This window comes from Toxorhynchites rutilus, chromosome 2 (assembly GCF_029784135.1).
Source record: "Toxorhynchites rutilus septentrionalis strain SRP chromosome 2, ASM2978413v1, whole genome shotgun sequence".
NCBI lineage: Eukaryota > Metazoa > Arthropoda > Insecta > Diptera > Culicidae > Toxorhynchites > Toxorhynchites rutilus.
Genome location: NC_073745.1, coordinates 120,104,891 through 120,122,653, shown reverse-complemented (window position 1 = coordinate 120,122,653; position 17,763 = coordinate 120,104,891). Strand labels below are relative to the sequence as shown.

At 38.8% G+C, this 17,763-nt stretch overlaps 1 protein-coding gene across 3 annotated transcripts in view; it reads right to left on the bottom strand.

The window, feature by feature from the left end:
* Nucleotides 1-17,763, bottom strand: part of LOC129764879 (carboxypeptidase N subunit 2-like) — a 322,005-nt gene that overhangs the window by 145,374 nt on the left and 158,868 nt on the right. The window contains exon 1 of one of the 3 annotated variants that reach the window (XM_055764434.1): nucleotides 6,803-6,864. The exons of the other annotated variants lie outside the window; for them this stretch is intronic. The gene's annotated coding sequence lies outside the window, so the exon portion shown is untranslated. Of the gene's footprint in view, nucleotides 1-6,802; nucleotides 6,865-17,763 lie in introns of those variants that run through there. 3 annotated transcript variants of the gene reach the window in all.

Below are 17,763 nucleotides of genomic sequence, written 5' to 3'. Positions count from 1 at the left end.
CTAAATTGTCAACGTTTTGAACCTTTCAATTGAGTCATTCACGAGATCCAAGAGGGGGTCGGTCCAGGACGACGGATTAGGCCTACCTTTCCCAAAGTATATGTGTGAGTGCCTTCACTCCTTGTAATACTTGAAGTACTTTCTATATTCTTATGTTGATTTTCCACGGATTTACAACCTGTTAAAAAAACATATCATCTACAAAAATGAAGCTAGTCGGAATGCAAATGATTGACGCGTGAAAATTTGTGGTTGCGTTTTTTGTGGCCCGAGACCGGGAGTATCTTCCCAACAATTTGGACTGCACGTTGTGTGACGAATCACTTCGTATCCCACCGTGCGTTCAGCGAAGGATATATAGATGTAAACTTCATTTGGACGTTCCTTTGTACATCCCAGATTTTTGTAATCATTAAGGGGTTTCGACGTTGTGTTTACGTCAATGTGGTTGAACAACTTCATAGACCTTGGAACTTTTTTTTAACTTTTGCTTGCACTGTATCCGGTACCGTTCTGTCTCAAATTCCGAACACTTAAACTTGATGGCCATTAAACAGTGTCTCGTTACTCAAAATGGTACTTTTTCGCGAAATTAATTTGATTTTTGGATACAATAGAGCCTTCCTTTTCATTTGACTTAAAAAAAAATTATTTTTTTATGGTGAAAAACTAAACATTACATTAATCACATCTGTCTCAAATTCCGAACACTTTTGTCTCAAATTCCGAACAAATTCCGAACATTTCAAATTAAAGCGAATAATTTTTTGTTTGTCTATACTTTATAAAATATTTTACTCGCAAGTAAATGGGATTTGGTTTTCGTAATTATCGATTGTGTTCGTTTTTTCTAGTTAACATGGTTTCGGGACCAAGGGCGCTATATATTTTTATATTTTTTTTTGAAAGCTGAGGATTTTTTAAATAATATATCCATAAATCAGAGGTGTGTTTTTTTTATCGTTTTTGAGTTATTATTTTTCAAAGTTAACATGATTTAGTCTTCGTTCGATATTCCTATGCAATTAGACGAGGTTTATGCGAATGAGATTCCATTTTTTTGAATTTCAATATTTTTTTCAAAGAAGACTAGCTCATTGACTTCAATTTAATATGTCGATTATCCAAATCTGTTAGGTAGTTCAAAAGTTATGAATTTTTGAAAAAACGTCATTTTTTCAAAAAAAAAAAAGGAAACATGATTTTTAGACCATTGATTAACTTTGAAAAAATATAATTCAAAAACAAAAATAAACACATTTCTGATTTTTAGATATGTTATGTAAAAAATCCTTAGCTTTCAAGAAAAAATAGAAAAATAATATAGCGCCCTTGGTCCCGAGCAAGGATGGAAAACAAGGGAGCATGATGAGATTTACGATTAATCGCAAACTGCACAGATCGTAATCCGTGCAAACTGCGACTAACTATTAATCCTCTCCCATCATAACCAAATGATTTTCTCTTGGTAACTCTGAGTTGACCAAAGCATTGCTAGACTGAAACTAGTTCGAATAATTGAGTTACTCTCCTTCCTCGTTCTGTTTACAACTCCTAACAAGAATTTGCTCCATGGGAATGAGTATCTCTATGACGTACGCTTTACGATTCTCGCTCTCTCGTCCGGGAGTTCAATTTTCCTCTCCGAGCGCGTTTACTTCGATGAAACTATGTGAGGAAAAAATGCGCTACAGCAGATAGGACGACATTAATGTTTAATGTTCCACAGAGGATTTCTCAGATGGTGTTTAAATTCATCTACAAGAGACTACAAACAATAATCCCCCTCAAATCACTAATTTTATGAGTTAATGTAAATGCGTTATTGGCCAAGGCTATTACGATATCGAACACGAGGTCTTGCGAGATATATTTTTCCGCCAGCACAAATACAGAACACTCTTTTCGGGCCCGAGTAAACTTGTGGCTAGAAAAGGCCTTAATTACCTTGAATTAATCAAAAATATAAATTAGCGCAAATATGTCAACATGTGTTCTTTGTGTAAGCACGTGAATATTTACTCATTAAATTTTAGGACTGTGGCATACAAATTATGTAGAAATTTGTATGCAGATAGACTATCCACAATTTGTGGGGGGAATACTCATACAACTCAAATGGGTAATGATTATCTGCTATCACAAAGCTGAGAAACGTTTTGACGTTTTGTTTTACTACTGATTCATTAAAAAAAAATTAAGCTTTATTTTAAAATGTTTTCTCATCCTGAGACTGGCTCACCATACCATAGGCTAACCTCAAGGATATTTTTTATCCATTTTCGGCGAATAATCAATAGAGTGCCGTGTTATGAAACATCAGAACAATAGCATAAACAACATCACGAACATAAGGTGTTGGTTCGGTTATTCCAGACGACATTGGAATATCTTGCATCTGATCATCTTTAGGAAGGTTAACGACCTTCAAAGGATAAATTTATCTTGGGAACATTAAATTGATGTTCATGACTTCCAGTCGGACGTTTATTCGCTCTGATAATAATTTTGTGGTCCTCACAAAGCATATATTCCAATGCCGTCAGTTCACTTAAAATCTTCGCATACCGTTTGATGATTAGGTAGGATGTTGATAATCATTTTCTGCGATACCGATTGTTCCAACAGTATTTATTCGACAATACGGAGATTGAATGCCTGAAATTAACCAGATTCAACCAAACAAATCTGCGGACAAAGCAGTATGTACACTCAAGAGATGCAACAAGTTTGAAGGGATATGAAAAAAAACATTGGTCGTTCAATAAATCTACTGCCACATATGTCGGAAGTCCACGTTATATGAATAACATATGTCCATACTAATTCATTACATTTTTTTGCAACGAAATTGAGTTAATCAAATATGTGATCCGTTTTATCTTCAAAATAAAAAAAGACGGGTGGGTAATGTCGGGGACATAACCGGAGTGACGTAGGACTATACAAAGGGGACAGCTTTTGTTAAATATATATTTTAAATATATTGTTTTATTTTCTTCTCCTACGTGAATACCTACCTATCTACCTGAAAAATGGATTAGTTTACTGTTTACTCTTTATGAATATGTTGATGGTTCTGAAAAGAACCTTTGGTGTTGTGTTTTTGTTATCACTCTATATTCCCATCTTGTTCGGTTAAACCTTTCTGTTTAGCTATTGCGTTTGCCACTCGCCACAGCTTTCACAGTTGGAAAATTTCTTCCCATCCAGCTTGTGACATGTTTGTTCAGTAAATTACATTTAATGCGACGTGCCGGTGAAACACTTTGCCACTCACTGAAACTAATTGTTGCCTTGATGAGCGCCGAACCGAAGCTGCTTTGTTCTTGATGCGGGTTTTCTGATTGTCGTGAGCAGCTTTGCAAGCCAACTCGAGCCCTCCGACGGCCGAAACTCTATAATCGCTGTTAGGTATACTGGTGCTCCGGCACCAATCCGTTCGGCCTAGTTACCCTTGCGGAACAATCAGTGAATGCGACCAACAGGGAACTGGAGACCTGCACGGTTCGAGTGAGACTTTGCCTTTCCCTTAACTTGTCCTCCCTTGTTACGTCCACGATGCCGATGCCGTACAACCACACGGGTTTACGGTTTAAAAGAAAATAAGATATTTTTTGGGGTCCGCGTGTTTTATACTCTAGCGGTACACACTCACAGGATAGAGACAAATCGGCAGACTCAGCCAGAGGGGCGAGTCCAGCGAGACGAACGAATGAGCGTTAAAAGGGAGCGATGGCAAAAAAATACATTCATTACGATTTGTTCGCTCGTTGGATTCACATGCAGACTAAAAAGGGTCCTTTTCAGGATCACAAAATTATTTTCAATCTAAAGAGTTTATTGTTTTGTTATCACTCGATATCCCCATCTTGTTCGGCTAAACCTTTTTGTTTAGCGATTGCATTTGCCACTCGCCACAGCTTTCACAGTTGGAAAATTTCTTCCCATCCAGCTTGTGACATATTTTACAGTAAATTACATTCAATGACACGTCGCATTACCACCACTCAGTATCGGATTGGAGAAAATTTTAACCTGTAATTGAACATTTGCGATGACAGTGGTACAGTGTCGACTTTCAATGTGGGGTCATCATTTGGACCCCGAACTCTATGTATACAAAAATGTCCAACTAAATATGTCGCATTACATGTCCGTCCAATTAGCTAAATGTCGAACTAATTGTAAATTACTCTACGTACAATCAGGAAACAATTTAAGAATTGGTGAAAATTGAATAACCAGGAAAGTCCCCAACTATCAATAAGCTCAGAACAACTGCCAAATTCACATACTCATCAGATCCTGGCAAACAAATTATGAAAAAATCAATTTGTGTTTTATTATTATTTTGGATAATGTTTTAGAAAACATTGAACTGTATTTCCTAAACTCTTTTATGGAAGGTCTGATGGCCCTGAAAAGCGCCTTGTTTTATGGAATGGTTCCAATTTAGAAAACTTAGTACTCGTGGTTTTGAAAAAATCATTTCGAACGCCCTCGATGCCGCCTTGTTCTGGATTTGCCACCAAAGCAGTTTGTATAAAGAACAAACTTTTTTCTTCTGCTACCTGATGCCGTTTTGCGATTGCGTTTGCCACTCGCTGCAACTGCCTGTTGTCTTGATGTCCACCGAACCGAATGTGTTCTGTTCCGAATGCGGGTTTTCTTATCGTCGCGAGCAGCTTTGCCAGCTAACTCGATCACTTCGGCGGCCGAAACTATATAACGCCGGCTAGGTGGACTGGTGCACTGGTACTAACGCGCCCGCCCTAGCTACCCTTGCGGGGAACTCCAGATCAACACGGTTCGAGCGGGATTTTGCCTTTCCCTTCACTTTTCCTCCTTGTCCAGACATGGCTGCTTGGGTTGGTTTGTTGATGTGTTGTGATGCGAACCGATGTGGTGTACGGTTTGAATGAGAATGATCGTTACGGCAGCGGAGCGGGGATTTTTAAGCTGACTGGCTGGCTCGAGAATTACGCATGTGTGAGACTGCGACCAATGTTTCGTTAATTTTTTTCTTTTTCCTTTCCAATCGTGCTTCATTCTATTTCGCTGCTGCTCTGGTTGCCCGTTTTGGTCGGTACGATTTGAGGAGCACAAAATGGACCAATCAAAAATGGGCACATAGGGCATTTTGACAATGCTTGATATTTCACAATTATTCAATTATTTATCTCATGAAAAATGAAATGTTATTCGTTATGATAGATGCGTAGATATATTTCCTATCAATTGATGCAAAAACCTTTGCGATCTATTGAGAAATGCTCGAGTAATAAGCGTTCCAAATCTTTCATTTTTTCCTACTTGTTCAGTGCCTAGATTTCCAGTTCACCCCCTATATCTTCCGGATAGACGTAGTCCTACGTCAAAAGGGTCTTAAATTCCATTGAATTCGAAAAGAGAAATCACTAATTGAATTATTATTAGAAAAAATATTTGAAGAGAAAGTTGAATGTTTAGATTTATTGGAATCTAAAAAAACGATTTTGGGCGGGATTAGATTCGCCCAAATCTGCTGGTAATAAAATTAATCAATTGCATCCATTTATCGGGCGGGAGACGACAGCATAATAAAATCGACACGAGACTGAGTCAGCCACTCACTGCGGTCAGTGCAATAGAGAATTAAAAATCCCTCGACGAGTGTCGTAAGATTTCAGTTGATCGTCTCTTGTACACTTTCCGATCAAGAACTCATCATCCGCTCTATGGGATGGGATTAATCGTTTGTGGCTTGCACTCACGACAAACCTTGAGTAGTAGAAGTAATGTTCCGAGAGTGCTTGCAGTGGGGATTCCTCTTTCATATTGCTTTTTTGAGATCTTGGTAGCTCACCGTTCCAAGTATTCTCTCTGTGTACATATGAAGAATAAAAGAGCATCGCCTGCTGGGGGTGATTTAAAAACATCCGACTAGAGGGATATACTTATTCATTGATCGTCGAATGTGATTTTTTACCATCACTGGTCCCGAGACCATGAAAACTATAAAAAACAAATACGTATAATGAAAATAAAATTTAAAATTTTCAAATTTGCAAATGTAGTATTCTCTCAAAAAAGACCAGCTGACTGGTTTAATTTGATATGTCGATCATCTGAATCGGTTTAGTAGTTCAAAAGTTATGGTTTTTAAAAAAAAAAGACATTTTTGGAAAAAACAAATTAGAAAAAAATGAATTTTTGGACACACCCTAAAATGGAAATGTTCACCCTAACAAAAAATAAGGGTCTGATATTTTGCGATAAAGAACAAAACTACCACTTTTCAAGGAAATCGGAAAACCACTATATCGAGTTGGCATGGAATGGCTGCATAATCGAATTCGTATATAAACGATTTCGATCTGTTACTTCAGGACCCCAGTTTCATTATTGCGACATGCGTTTTGCAAGGAAAGAGCTTGTTTTTTTACGAAAGTTGCCAACGCAAACATTTCATTATTAGGTTGGACTGTCACTTTCTTGCAAATGCTTAATATCATAAGTGATAGGCTGTATCGATTCCTGTAAATGATGTTAAAATGAAGCCTATAACCCAAAGAATGGCAAGGCTCTCATTATTCAATTATTTATACCATTAAAGTTTAGTAAATTTACATTTAAAATGAAGTGATCGGAATTTGAGACTGTTCGGAATATGAAACAAAACGGTACACACTCCTTGAGTATTAACAAATAAGTGGCATGTGATAAACGTGAAATGTCGTACAGTTTCATATATTTCCAGGATTACCCGTCACAACGAAAAAACATTTCATTATCATTAAAAAATTGAATGTATACATACTCAGAGTTGAATTTGCACTGATAATTTACAGCAAAAGTCTTGTCATGTTTAAGTTGATCAGTCTACCTGAAAATAAATCAAGAAAAAAGTATTAATAAATTGCACAAACAACAATCGAAAGCATTGCTTTACATGAGCAGTTTGCTCGAAAAGACGATAATATAAACAGGAAAGATTAACCCCTTGCTGTACGCTTTAATTTCCAACAACAGGGCCCAAATACGAGCACAGTGAGTCGTTTCGATGCTCTGCTGAGTGTGTGTATCTTACTTGCGGTCGTAGCAGTCCGCATCATCACATGTATTCATTTCACATCGATATACGACGAGTTAGGTTCGATGTTGTACGTTCTGGCACAGTCTCATCGCCACGAGTGTGGTTCGACGTTATATGTGAATAGGTTAAAATAATTGAATGATTTCCTTTACAAACTCTGCATGGGTATTATATTCTGATGATTTCAATTCTTACTGGAGGGATTCGCGAAACCAAACTCACATTTTTCCAAAACAAGCTTCGTTCTTTAATAGTGTACTGTTGCCACATTTTCATCTGCACCAAAGGGGTTAACAATTTTTCTCATCTGTACTTTTTCGTCCAAAAATCTGTACCATCGAAAATATTTGTTGTAGAAATTTAGCATGAAAAAATACTCATTCATTAACTACAAATACTACATTTACATTTGCAAGTCCTTCGTGTGTTTAATAATGCTTTCAGGCGGACCAACCAGAAGAGCCGCATACGGCCCTGGGACCGCTGGTTTAGTATAGCTGATCTAGATCATTATAAGATAGTACTGATGTGGCTGATATGGGCTGCATAAACTGATCGGAATCGTGTGCTTTCAACCGTTCAACCCGCTCTCACGTAGTAATGATAAAGAAAAAGAAATCGACCATCGAAAATGTTATTTTCGAAATATATTTTTAGATGTAATCTTATCCCAAACTTCTTCTTGTTCATCTGCAGAAAATGTTGAAGAGTTGAGATAGTTGAAACGAGGATCGATAAGCAGTACAGATTTCAAAACCATATTATCTTTCAATGTTTTTGCCTCTTTGTAAGTTCTGTGGCCAATGGATCTGCGAATCTGTTCGAAGTTGTTCTTCTAACCTTCATCACTGCCTTGATCCATAGCAAATAAAAGTCACCAAGTGACTTTTGTAGTAGAGATGAAATATAAGGTTGGGGAAAAAGAAATGTCGTATTTCTGATCGGAGTTTGACGCTTTATCTAACATACTTAAAATTATCCAATTTAAGTCAAATATGCCCCGTTTTGCTCGCAAACTTGTTGCCATTTAGAAGGCAACTTCATTATCCTCCCTTATAAAACCCCCCCTCCTCATTTGCAAAAAACTCAGACAGCCAGTTTTCGCAAGCCTCTTTTGAGGCAAACATAGTATCACCAAGAGCGTTTTGCATGGACCGGAAGAGATGATAATCACTTGGAGCCAGGTCCGGACTATACGGTGGGTGCAATAGGACAACCCATCCGAACTCCCGTAGCTTCTGGTGGGGCATCAGAGATGTGTGAGGCCGAGCGTTGTCCTGGTGGAAAACAACACCATTCCTATTGATCATTTCTGACCGCTTCTGATCAATCGCCTGCTTCGAACGGTCAAGCTACTCACAGTAGAGAACCGAGTTGAGGGTCTGGCCATAGTTGAACAGCTCATAGTGGATGATTCCCTTCCAATCCCACCAAACACACAGCAAAACCTTCCTGGTCGTCAATATGGGCTTGGCGATGGTTTGGGTCGGCACCGCGCTTCGACCACGACTTTTTTCACTTTAGGTTGTCGTACGTGATCCACTTTTCATCACCAGTCACCATCTTCTTCAAAAATGGGTCGAGTTCGTTCCGTTTCAGCAGTGCATCGCAGGCGTTGATTCGGTCCAATAGATTTCTCGTGTGGCACCCATATATCCAGTTTTTTTTGGAATCCAATCTTCTGCAAAAGTTCCAAACGGTTTTATGGTCTATACCCAGTTCCTGGCCAATCGAGTGAGTGCTCACATGCCAGTCTACTTGGATGATTTCAACGATTTTATCGGTTTCCACGACGATTGGCCTCCCAGTACGGGGTTTATCTTCGAGAGCCACTACACCAGAACGAAATCGATCAAACCAACGCTGTGCTGTGCGAATCGTTACAGTATCGGATCCATTAACTACAAAATTTTAACTCGCAGGTAGTAAAAACGTTAAAAATCGCGAATTTCTTGCTTGGCAGACTCCATCTTTGACGCGCTATAACTTGAGACTGAAAAGGACAATCACAACACTGTCAAAACGACACTTGTAGCACAGATTTTCGTCTTTGAATAGCCGTACAGTATGACCCGATGCGATAAGTACAACACAAGATATGTTTAAGTGTTGCCATATATTGACAATATACGACATTTCTTTTTCCCCAACCCAATATGATCGAATATAGCCAACAATGTTTGGTCTACACTGATCAATGGTTTTATTGCAACTGAACACTATTCTGAACGTTCCGTGTCCTATGTATTCGATTACTCCCATAGCCATTGGAATAGCGTAATTATTGTTTGGATTGCGTCTGAAATATTCGCTACAACACAATTGCTCTTTGAATAGTGGATTTGTTTTCCACCTGTTCTTGTCACATGACAAGTTTCATGTTATTGTTTGTGTGTTATGATTGTTGTTTGTGTTGTGTGTTGTGTGTACATCGCTTAAGTGCGACACTAACAATTAATATTCTTGTCAAGTAATTGTTCCTGGCAAAAAAAGGTAAGTAACAATAAATTTTCAGGAATATAGCATCACTAATTACTCTCTCTATAGAGGTGCGGATTGTCCTTTACTGCGGCCTCCGACGTGTTATTAGTGTTTTGTTTTATAGATTTCGTTCAGTGTTGTTTAAGTGCAATAAAATGTTTCATTAATATAAAATATGTTTTTTTTTTCTAATGTTTTCCGACTGAGCCGCAACAGTAACTGTCGAAAAATTCGAACTGTTATAATCATTCTGTTATCATAGTTATTCGTTTATTTGTTTATTTGTTTGAGTTTAAATTCATCTGACAACATCGTCCTAATGAAAAACAAGAAGTGGGTTATATCTGTGATATAACCGCAAGGTAGACGTAGGACTATCGTTGGCTCAGTAATCATTTATTTGAAATTGGATCTGAATCAATTCTTAATGCACGAATGAATAAATATTTTGAATAATTGCTGAAAGTTTTTTCTTATTAGTGTGTGGGTGAATGAGTATAAGTATGGAATTGTTATTAACATAAAATTCAACTCTTTCGAACTTGTTGGTGGTCTCGAAACGAACCGATAGAATTTGAGTGGCCTTGTAAAATCAACTGAAGATGTTTGATACATGATTCGTTTTTGTTTTCGTGAGAATAACACGAGATTTTTCATTATCACTCCATACGCAGAATAGAAACTGAGGGCGCCATTTCACGGTGAAAACGAAATAAAGTCTTATAATCTTGCATAAAATTTATTTCGTTTTTATCGTGATGTGGCAATTTTTCATGAACAGTCATGCGAAAGCAGAACAGAAACTGATGCTACTGGCTTGCATCACGGGAACACCAAACCGAGTGAGTAAATGGGTGCGAATATTCCTTCGCTCGGACGCATTCACACACAAACAATTTTTCATGACTGTTCCATGCAAAAGCAGAACAGAAACTGATGCGAGTGAAAGTACTCACGCCTTGCGTGTGTCCGCTATGGTTTCCCAAACACTCATGCAAGCGAGCAAAACAAATCATAGCTTGCATGTATTCGCTATGACGGTTTCTCCAGGTGCCTAGATTTTGCGTCCGTGTTCGGGAACACATTGCGATCACCAATCATCATCAGTGAGCTAGATTGTTATGATTTCAATAGCTTGCTTTCAAAGCAATTTCTAAGCAATTGAAACTATTTTTTGGACCAATAAGTGACAATCATATAACTCGTTGACATTTTATCTTTTGGATGAAGTGATTAGTATACCACTCCATTCAGCCGGTAAAGAGGTATTAACGTACAAAACCTTGCAGTCTAGCGTTACTCTCTCGTTTTCAAAACTTTGAACTCACACCCAGGTACAGAAATGAAAGACGTAGTCCTACGTCAATAAAATACTTATAACTAGTTAAAAACACATTAATCCATGACATTAAGCACATTAGAATTCTCGATCCTATTTCTGAAGCGTTGTGACGGTTCTCCGAAATCAAAAAAATTATCTGTTAATGAAAATGTCCTTATCATTCCCGTTATCGGTTCATGATGACCAAACGTTGAACAATGCGGGAACGGTTGCAGCAAATACGAGGATCGTAGAATTCGGCTGGGAGCGCGAAAGTCAACCATCTCTAGCAAGTTAGGTGCATCTAATTCACCACAAATTAGTTTGGCAACGAAAGTGGCTTGTTGAATACGCTTACGACGCTCAAGCGTATTCAGATTCAGTAATCGACATCTAGCTATATATGGCGGCAGGTTCCGTGGATCACGCCAAGGTAGATGCTTCTGCGCTCTACGAATGAAGCGTTTCTGGATTCGTTCAATCCTGATGCTCCACATGTGTTGGTAAGGGTTCCAAACTATCGATGCGGTTTTAAGAATTGGCCTTACAAGAGAACAGTAGAGTGACTTCAGGCAGTAAGGATCGGTGAGGTCCCTAGATATTCTTGAAATGAATCCAAGCTGACGATTAGCTTTAGTGATCAGCGCAGAGCGGTGTGCGTCGAAGGTCAGTATAGGGTCGAGCGCTACACTCAAATCGTTGACCTGACTTACTCTCTCCACGATGATATCATCAATCATGTACTCAAATATAATTGGCTGTTTTTTTCGATAAAAACTCATGAGCACACACTAGGTAATGCTGATGGTAAGTTTGTTCAGTCGGCACCAACATACGAACTGGTTAAGCAAGCTCTGCAATCGAAAGTAATCCTCGAGAGTTTTGATAGCCAGATATATCTTCAAATCGTCTGCGTAGATCGATACACCGCCGGATGCGAGAATAAGCGACACGTCGTTGTAAAATATCACGAACAGCAGTGGCCCTAGATTGCTGCCTTGTGGAACTCCCGAGTAAACAGCAAACGGATATGAAGTGTGAGACTGGAGCTTAACACGGAGCGTCCTTTCAGAAAGGTATGACTTCAGCCAGTAGATGAATCCTTCAGAAGCACCAAGACAAGATAGTTTACTCAACAGGATGCGGTGGTCATGAAGCGCCCTTATTTAATTTATAATTTCCGCTTATGTCGAACCGGCCCCACTTTAGTTTTTGTTTATTCGCCAAAGTTCCGGGGGCAAGTTCAACATAGCGGTTTGATTGTACAACAGGGGTTCGCGCAGAGTCAGCACCACGGAAACGTGTGCGTACGATTCTAGCGCGTCCCGAAAAATTCAGTTAGTAAATAAAAAATTGTAATTGTAAACAAAAGAAGTTAATAAAAAGTACTGAGCCAGTCGGGCGCGGGAAGCAGTGCGCAGTTGGTTAGAACGCTAGATATCGCGTCGTCTTTTCCCTGACTAAAAAGAAAAACCAGTGCTTGATTCCCGGGAGACAACGGAAGGAGAAGCTCATTTGGTTGAGCCACCACGGGTGCAGCTGTTTGTTGAGAAGTTCGGTCGATGTTTTTGCTGGACTGTGGCTCCGAGAGGTTCATTTAGAAGAGATGTGTCTAAAACGCGCCTACCGGGCAATTTGACCCTCCTGATTTTCTCGTAAACCAGCAAGAATAGAAATGCAATGGATACAGGCAATCATGTTGGTCAACGATAGAATTCCACCATGCAAGTTTTACATTTGTTACATGCTTTAAAAAAATAAGAAAAATAATTCTCTTTGGAAACGATTTTCGATGTAATTTTCTACATCATTTCTATAAGGTTTTTGTTGCTTTAAACTGATTCAGAGGCGATAACTGTGGGTCATATTTATTGAGTCGAGTTCCCAGTGAATTTCTCAGATGAAGAAAATGGCAAGAAAGGATTCATTTCCTTCTCAATTTGATATTTTCCGCATCAGCTTACCATCGGGCAGTATGGCATACCCTCGATTGGGGCAATATACTCGCTTTCGGCCGGATAACATTCTCACGAGAGAAATACCTTGGATGTGAGGGATGCCAGATCATTTTTTCAAATATCTTTGCATGGCACGAATAAATGTCTTCAAATGTAATCTTAATGAACAAAAATGAGCAAATCATCACGATATTTTTAAATCATGTTCGATAAATCACACAAACATTTGTTTTCACATACTTTGATTTATTAATTCGCTTATTTTTACAGGCTCAGTTACTTAAGCTTGAAGGAGCCGAATTTTTAAATATAATATTAAAACTATATATAAACAATTTTCTTACATCTATGGTTAGTAAGGTGGGAAACCGAATACTCGCGGTGTACTCGAGTTTAGAAGGGTGACATATTTTTAGGAGAAGGAAGGGATAGAGGGAAATCGTAACAACGTTGATGAACACTCAATTCTTAAATATATTTGTATATCTATAGTGTATTTGCGTTTCAATTTATTCTACTGTTTTGTAGCACGGGGACGAATGACCTCAGTATGTTTTCACAAAATTAAATGTCTTCAAAACGAAAACATGTCTTCACATCTAGCATCTATATTATGTGCTCAGAGAATTTAGGAAAACAAGAGCGCGAACTGGAGAATTAATGCACGAATACTGGGAGAATACGCTCACCGGAGAAACGGTTTCTTCTCTTCGCTGGTAGGCATGAAGGGAATAGATTGAAGAAATCTCTCATTCATACAAGCTGTTTCTCTGAGCTTTATAGTCTCTGAGAGAAACAACTCATGGGTATATTATACTTCTGCTGGGCCATTTAACACCGTATGATTGGAAATTTAGAATATGGGCGCCTTACAAAATAAAATTCGTAGCACTTTTGTTATTCAGTATCTAAAATACAGAACGATTGCAGATGACTGAGGGTTAACTAATCTACGTACTGACGTAGTTGTTATCTTAAATTTTAAGAGCACGGTCAAGATAAATTCATTCTCTCTTAGGGGGTGCGTATTACACACTTCTCCTATACGTCGGATCGAATGTGGCACCAGACATCTTGAGGGATGTTATAAAAGTGAACTCCGTTTCAAGGATTCCTGTTTGCATTTATGAACAATATCAACGAAGGTGAGCACACTATACAATGAACGCAGGATCAAGCGGAAGAACGGAAAAAGGTAGTACCAACCATATGTGGAAGCCGGATAAACAATTGCAGTAAATTATGTATAATAAATAATGTGAGACCCATTTAAACCTTGCAAATCGTTGATTGAAAGTGAAAAAAACATATACATAAAAGTTAGACTACTGTAAACGAAAAAAAACACTAAAATTTAGTGGATGGCTACAAATCAATTCACATCAACTGTTAGAGGCAGAATCAAATTTAAAATTAATAAGGATATTTTGAGAATAAGTGATATAAAATATGTGTCAAAGGAAACTAATCTCCCAGAAGAAGATTGTACGATCTAATTATTCTCATGCTTCAAGAATGTAATACACAGACGAAATTGATTTAGTAGAGAATTTTGAACCCGGGCAACAAAACTATTTTTCTTGGTGGCTACATTTATTTAAAAAAGTGAATGAGTGAATGTTGTTTTGTCATATTTCCTTCTTCGAACAAAATTCTCAATAAACAAAGAGAACGGTTCTAGCAATATACCACAAAAAACAAGTAACAAGTATTACAATGCATGTTTGAATTAGTTTGCATCGCTATCATTTAGCAAGGTTAAATGATTTAAATTGTTATTCGACCCAACAGCGAAAGGCAATTCCATCAATTCTCTAAAAACTGTTATTTTATTTGAAAAAAAAACATTCTTGTCTCCCATACTTTAATAGTATGAACTGAGCAATATGGGGAAATACACTTAACGAATTTTAAATGTGTGATTCAAATTTTTACAAACACATTTTCGAAATGTGATGTTTATAAAATGCAAAATTAGCATTAGTGAGAAACTAAAAATGTGGGTTAATATAATATTATCAAACATTTAAATGAAACTGAATAGCGCTTAAAATGCGACGGAATGGAAGAGGCATACACACCCTTCAAATATATGACGAATGAAATAAAATAGTAAACAAGGGGATATTGATAAACATATTGTACGAAGAAATTAAAAAAAAAAGAAAACATAATTTCGATTTAGCTGTAAAAGCTCAACAATGTTGATCGATAAGGCGTTTCGGGAAATTTTTAGAGACATGATCATTTTATTTTTCATTTGGAATTGCGGAATTACAGAATTGAAGGAATTAATTTTGTTTTGATTACAACCGGAAATTAGGAACAATACTTAAAATAATATTTCAAGTCGAGCTCATTTGTAGGAGGCGCAGAGCTCTACATTATTTAGCTTTGGTTATCAGGCAGCAACAACACTGTCGATGTTAGATTACTGTTTTGTAGAATCGCCAACGAATGACATACTATATAAAAAGAAGTTAATAAAAAGTACTGAGCCAGTCGGGCGCATCAACTTGAGCTCCCTCTTCAAGGCGGTTGACACAAAACGATGAGAACTCTAGAAGATTTGTGCTAATCGAGCATCCTGGCATAAAACCATATTGTATTGGTGAGATATAGCTCTTAACTTCGAAGAAGGCAACATCGTTCACGATCATCTCAAATAGCTTAGATGCGGCAGAAAGGCTGGTTATCCCGCGATAGTTGAGCACGTTGCCTTTATCTCCTTTTTTGAAGACGGGAAACATATAGGAGTGCTTCCACACATCTGGAAAAAAATCCATGATCCAGCGAAGCAGTGTAGATACGGGAGAGTGTCAAAGCCAAAGCTGAAGCACAGCGACAGAAAACTATTGCTGGAATGCCATCTGGACCAGGAACTGTTGACCGTTTCAGCTTTTTTACGCTCCTCTCAATCATCTGTGGAGTAACAGCGAATGACCGCAAGTCTATTAAGGCCTCCGTAACATTAGCTGCAGCACATTCGGCTTCGGACGGGGTAGCTGAATCGGCTACAAACACTGAAGCAAAGTGTTTCGAGAACAAATCACACGTTTCAGGAACAGAGGACGACTCTCGACCTCCCAAGAACACCTTAGACGGGGTATCTGCAGTTTTCCGCTTCAAGTTTTCAAACTTCCAGAAACTTCTTGGAATCCTGCGCAAGTTCGTCTGGACACGAAGTACGCATGATTTGTAGAGAGTTGCGTTAAGACTGCGGTATGCATTGCTAGCGAGTTGAAGGTTGTGTTTTGTTTCAAAAGTTCGTCGATGATGCAACCTGTGTTGGCAGCAATTTTTGTCGCGCCTTAGAACGCGTAGGAGTAAAGTACTCCATGCTGGAGACATCTGAGGTTTTTTTCGTGGAGTATTTGTTACTAGCCAGCTACAGACAATTTCGCAAAAGCGCGTCGCATTGGGTTAAGTGAGTTAAGTGAGTCATTGCAACGTTCGAGAAGTCTGTAGCCACTTCATGTGACGTGACTTTCCGTACAGATAGCAAGATATATGACACTTGGGCCCGGCAAGCCAATTGGAACGAATAAATTCAGCTAACTTTGATGCACAATAAGATTATTTAATCAATATACCGTTTGATTCCAATATTAAACGAAATTCCAATAAAAATCTACGGCGGGTGTCTACATTTACTAAATCAACAACACAAAAGTGATTGCTGTTCGCTCATCTTCGGTAATCAACAATTAATGACACATAAGATCTGCCAACGAAGATTTTTGACGACATCAAACCGATCGGTGCGAGGCGCCGTAATTTCCGACAGAAGTAAAATTCATGGTCAATTATCGACGTAAGGCGAAGGTTCAAATGGTGGTCATAAAATTTCCCCTTCGCTTGCGTGAGAACACGAACCGAAGGTGGAGCTCGTAAGCGCGTAAATGGGAGACTATTAATTTGCTTTCTTAGGATCGCGCTACTGCTTTTCTCCATACCGAAGTGCCGAAGATTTTGAATAGCTGGAAAAATCGTCCAGAGAATTGGCTAATAATGAACAGAACGAGGAGGGTTTTTATTGTTACGTTGTTATAGCTGGAGGGGTACATAAATCTTTCCACCGAAAGCGTAGCTGCTGGAAGGGGTGGACGGAGAAGTTGCGCTGTAAACGGGTACTTTATTTTTACTATCTATTGCTGCCTCACTCCTTATTCGCTCCGAAATTTGAGCTTATTGCGACAATGGGCTCGTTATGAGCAAATCGGTTCTGCTAACGAAATCTCAATGGCCGAAGTCGACGATTAGCTCTTAGTTGCGAAACGAACAATAAGTGATTATGATATACAGGACCATTTCACCCGGGGCATTTTCTGTAAAAATTTTCCATCGAAATATGGCATCATTGTGACGTATTAGCTCCAGCTTCCGTTGAAGGACCTTGCTTGCAGGCCGAGAAGACCATGTCACGTGTAATAGAATTATAAATACCCTCCAGATGGGTATTAATCTATGGCACACGGAGTAGCCCTCTCGAAAGGAGCTCCTGCAGCGGAAGCCGTCCCGTCTTTGGCTCGACCGAAAACGATTTTGGGTCCATCCGTCGTCCCTAGCAGCACATGGATTATTCAACATTATGGTGAAGTAATATCCTCACGTTTTCCCGTTACTGCCCTCCGAAGATTTCACCCAAGCCCCGCTGTCTGCGATTCCTTGGTGGGGTCGTCTCCCGAATGCGAAAGGTTGCTTTGAAGAGTGGATCTCCCAGTGCCTCCTAGCGGTTGCAAAACAAGATATCGCCTTCCTCAATGTAGTTTTTATGGTTCACTTTCGGATAAGAGCTGGAAGACACGTGATGCTGATAGTCCCGGGACGGATTTTGCCCCTCTTTCGTCGTTTTCATGCTCAAATTGAGCTCAATCGTTTCACGAACTCGAATTCAACCTTTGGAGAAGGTTAATTTCGCTCGC